This window comes from Myotis davidii, unplaced genomic scaffold, assembly GCF_000327345.1.
Source record: "Myotis davidii unplaced genomic scaffold, ASM32734v1 scaffold290, whole genome shotgun sequence".
NCBI lineage: Eukaryota > Metazoa > Chordata > Mammalia > Chiroptera > Vespertilionidae > Myotis > Myotis davidii.
In genome coordinates this window covers 1839895-1845260 of record NW_006285049.1, presented here as the reverse complement: position 1 = coordinate 1845260, position 5366 = coordinate 1839895, and the positions used below count along the sequence as shown (strand labels likewise).

The 5366-nt window shown below is 34.1% G+C and overlaps 1 pseudogene; it reads left to right on the top strand.

The window, feature by feature from the left end:
- The window catches only part of LOC102767732, a 12432-nt pseudogene extending 11320 nt beyond the window's left edge, over positions 1–1112 (top strand).
- Positions 1113–5366: the final 4254 nt, after the last annotated feature.

Sequence of the window (5366 nt, the reverse complement as noted above, 5' to 3'; positions counted from 1 at the left end):
AAACATGTAGTGTTTTAATTAAATGTAAATTAATTCTAAGCTACAGGTATTCTGAAAAAAGTAATAATCTCACTGAAGAATATGAATAAGCTAAATAACTTGGAGCTATGGATGAATCTCTGAGTGGAGAAACACAGAAGATTGTTCTTCAGTGGGCCAAGCATGATGATTCCTCAGAAAACTTCTGTAAACCCTGATACTGAATATGTGAATTATTCTTAATTCTACGCATTACACAGTTACTAGTATAAGAGACCAGATGCTTGGAAGATAGGGGATATAATAAGAAAATTGTTTCAAGTCACAATGAAAAGACCTTGAAATATTTGGGCTTTTGATCAAAGGAAATGTGAAGAGACCATTTTTCACTGATGGCTAGGAGGTCTCTGTGTAAAAACAAAAGGGCATTTTCCAGACTTACATCTGGACTACATGGAAGCATTAATGTGCATTACAGTGCAAGACAGCCTTCACAAGACACCTGTTTGGAAAAGAAATGGGGACGCGCATTACAGAATTTCACCTGTAATGCACAAACTTGAAATGATATATACACAAGGTTATATATCATTTGATGCAATTTAGGCTGAAGGGAAAAATCCAAGAGAACTTATATTTTCTGTACTTAAAAGAATTAGGCCTTTATCTAAAGTACTACCATTCTCTGGACACACATATTTTCAACTACTCACTGGAAATGAAATTTAATATTTAGAAAACAAAGTTATTCTTGGAAATATTTCAAAAAGTCAAATAATTTCTTTTGTACTTTTATGAAATTCATTTTTTGCTTGGGGTAGAAAAAGGAGCAAGATAATTACAGGCAGACTTTAGAATGGACTCATGGAAATCTTTCTAAAATTATGGATTGTGTTGGTTAGCTTAAATGTCAACTGTGGGAAAGATTCCGACTCAGGGTTTGGACACTGCTTTGAAGGTCTTGTTTTCAAAGAAATTGACAGCAAATATGCAGAAAGTGGGCCCGCGTATGAATACCATCTTACTAGACAAGAAGTAGTATCATTGTTTAATGCATTTGGAATAATTTCAAAAGTATAAAAGAATTGGAGAACTTCAGGAACTTGCTGCAAAATATTCATTACAGAAATTAGTTGAAATGTGCCTATTTCTGGAAACAGAAGCCAAAGAGTGGAATAGCAATGAAAGTTTAAAGTCAAGCTTTATATATAAAGCTACTTTTATTAGAGGAGAATTATAATGCTTAAGTAAACAGTTTATTTTGTAATTGAGTTTAATTTAAATATATATAATATTATTGTGAATCAAAGTATTACTTCAATAATGTGATACAAATTTTACAGTTTAATATAGAATAAAATCAATATTATCAAATTTTAAAATAAATGAAATTAAAATTTTTCATGGGAAAAATATAGCAAGTTAAAGACTATAAAAAAGATTCCAATCAATGTAGACATAAAAGTAAAAACTATTCAAAATGAAGTATTGAGAGAAAAAGACTGAAAGAGTCAGAGTTAAGTGATCTGTGAGACTTATCAAGCAATTTAACATACATGTAACTGAAGATTCAAAAGAGCTGGGGCTAAAAATAATATTTAAAGGAATAATGGCTAGCCAGGCTGGCATGGCTCAGTGATTGAGCAGCAACCTATGAACCAGGAGGTCACAGTTCCATTCCCAGTCAGGGCATATACCCAGGTTTTGGGCTCCATCCCCACTGTGGGCTTGATCCCCATGGAGCAGCTGATCAGGGATTCTCTCATATTATTGATGTTTCTATCTCGCTCTCCCTTTCTCTGCCCCTCTGAATCAATAAAAATATTTCTTACAAAGAAATAAAGGTTAAAACATTTCAAAAATTTGAAAGTTCAATGAAATCCAGGCAGAATAAATTTAAAGAAAAACATGCCAAGGCACATCATAATCAAATGACTTAAACCAGGGATAAAGAAAAAATTCTAAAAGCAGCCAGGTGAAAAAAGACATATTACAGATAGAGCAGGAATTGGCAAACTCTGGCCCATGGGTCAATTATATCTACCTCTTGTATCTGTAAATAAAATTTAGTTGGAACGTAACCCCTACATTTATTTATGTATTTGCTATGGCTGCATCTGTGCTATGATCTCAGAATTGAGTAGTTGTAGCAAAGACTATATTGTTTACAAAGCATAAAAGATTTACTCTCTGGCCCTTAACAGAAAAGTTTGCCATCCCCTGCTAGAGAGGGACAAAGAAAACAATGCCAGCAGGTTTCTTTAAAAAGCTATGCAAGGCAGAAGCCAAGGTCAACCCAGAAATCTTTACCCAGCAAAAATATCTTTCAAAAATAAAGGTGAAATAAATACTATCTTAAACAAACAAAAGATAAATGTTAAAGGAAGTTCTTCAGGCAGAAGAAAAAAATAATCAATGAAAATTTGAATCAAAAGGAAGAGAGAGTGTGAAAGGTAATAAGTATGTAGGTATAGTATTAAAAATATTTTTCTCACATTTAAATTTTAAAATTTTTAAACTTTTTAAAAATTTACTGATTTTAGGTGGGGAGAGGGGAGGGAGAGAGAGAGAGAGAGAGAGAGAGAGAGAGAGAGAGAGAGAGAGAGTGTGTACTGATTTGTTGTTCCACTTATTTATGCATTCATTGGTTGACTCTTGTATGTTCCCTGGTGGGGATCAAATCCGCAAACTTGGTGTATCTGGACAATGCTCTAACCAACTGAGCTACTGAGCTATCCAGTCAGGGATTTCTCAGATTTTAATCTCTTGAAAATATAAATGACTAAAGTAAAAATAATAAAAGTGCACTTGAGGTTTTAGTATATGTAGAAGTAATATGTATAGCAACAAAAATACAAAGGACATAAGGGAGGAAATGAAAGTATGTTGCTGTAAAGTTCTTACTCTATTTGAAGATAGACTGTGATAAGTTAAGGGTGTATCTTGTTAAACTCTTGAGCTGCATTGTCCAATAAAGTCGCTACATGCCACATGTGCCTATTAAAATTAAAATTAGACAAAATTGAAAATTCAGTTTTATAGTTATACTAGCTATACTTCAGTATTAATAAACATATGTGGTTAGTGGTTACACATACTTGACAGTGAAAGTATAGAACAATTCCATCTTCACAGAAAAAATCGATTGGAAAGCACTGCTCTAAACTAATAACAATAAAACAACACAAGAGAAAAGAAGAGTTAAAGAGAAATCATTTAAAAATTCAATTAGTCTAAATATTGGAATAGAAATAAAAAAACAACAGATGAGACAAGTAGGGAACAAATAGCAAGAATATAGATTGAAATCCAATCTTATCAATAATTATAAAAAATGTAAATGGTCTAAACATCTCAATTAAAGGGTAGAGATGTTCTATAGGAAACCTACCTTAAATATAAAGGCACAGATATGACAAAATGAAAAAATATATCATGCAGATATTAATCCAAAAATATCTGAAATGCTTCATTAATATCTATTAGAACATGGAACATTCCAGGAATAAAGAAAGGCCATTTCATAATGATCAAGCAGTCAATTCATCAAAATGATATAACAATTTAAATCATTAAAGACATAATAGAAGAGTTTCAAAATATAAGAAGCAAAAGTTAATAGAAATTAAAAATAGATAAATTCACAAACATAGTTTAAACCCAAATATTAAATGTTTACTATTAAATATAACTAGACTAAATGCTCTAAATAAAAGACAAAGGCTCACAATGGATAAAAGGCAAAACAAAATGAAATCTGACTACATGTTATCTACCAGAAATACACTTAAAACTTAAGGAAGCTGAGAGTGAGCATTGACAGGAAAAAGACATATTATGCACCCCATCCAAAGGAAAGCAATTATAATAATATCAGTAAAAATGAACTATAAGGCAAAACATTATTACTGAACAAGAAAGCCACCCAATACGGAAAAATGTTAAATTCGGTATAGCACCAGGATACATACAGCAAAGATTATCATAACTACAAAGACAAATTCACAAACATAGTGGAAGATTACAATAACCCTTTCTAAGTAATTTGTAATATAAGTAAACAAAATCACTTAGGATACAGAAGATTTTTATAAATAGTTTATAAATTTGTTTTAAATGTACTAATGGAAATATCTAAACCTTGCATTCAACAAATGCAAAACAACGTTTTTCGTGATGCATATCATATACTAGAGGCCCGGTGCATGAAATTCGTGCACGGGGGGTTGCGGGGGGGTCCTTCAGCCCGACCTGCACCCTCTCCAATCTAGGAGCCCTCAGGGGAGCCCTCGCCAACCCAGGAGCCCTGACAGCTTAGGCCCACTCCCCGTGGTTCTCTGCTCTCTGTGGGGCCTGGCCACTCCAAACCCGCTGCCCAGAAGCTCTCCGCAGTCGGGGTGGGACGCTTGCCTCATCGCTGCAGCAACGAAGCAAGCATTCCGCCAGGCCAGTCATACTGCCCACTCTCAGCGGCCACCCCCCCAGGACTTGAGGACTCCAGCGGGGCTGAGAGGACTGGGCGCCGCTATCTTGTGGCTACGGGCGCCGCCATCTTTGTGACAGAGTGATGGTTAATTTGCATATTATCCTTTTATTAGGTAGGGTGTTAAAAACATCAACAAAAACTTACCTATTGGGCAAGTTTTAATAACTTTCTAAAGGTTGATATTGACTAGGAAGTGTTCTTCAACTACTGAATTTAAACTATTGACCAATAACAAAAAGACCAAAATGATATAACAATTTAAAACAAGTTATATATCAATGAAACCGGTTTGGCTCAGTGGATAGAGCGTCAGCTTGCGGACTGAAAGGTCCCAGGTTCGATTCCAGTCAAGGGCATGTAACTGGGTTGCGGGCACATCCCCAGTAGAAGATGTGCAGGAGGCAGCTGATCGATGTCTCTCTCATCGATGTTTCTAGCTCTCTATCTCTCTCCCTTCCTCTCTGTAAAAAAGCAATAAAATATATTTTTTAAAAAATAAAAATAAAACAATTTATATAACAAGTTAGAAAACTCCCATGCTTGGAAATTAATAAGTATTTATTTATTTAACAAATATTTAATGCATTCTTATTATGAGCTGGCACTGTTCTAGGCACTTGGGATTATGTCAGAGATAAATTAATAATTAAACGTCTGACAATACTAAGTGTTGGAGAAAATGTGAAGTAATGAGAATGTTTATCCTGTTGGTGAAGTGTAAATTATTATAACCACTTTTGAAAACAATTTGATATTCTTGAGTAGAGCTGAAGGGAATTATACCCTACGATTCAGCAAGTCCATCCATATACTATATAAACTTTGGAAAAACTTCTGCACCACAAGACATGTACAAGAATATTCATGGCAGCATTGCTAGTAATAACCTAAATTTGAAAAC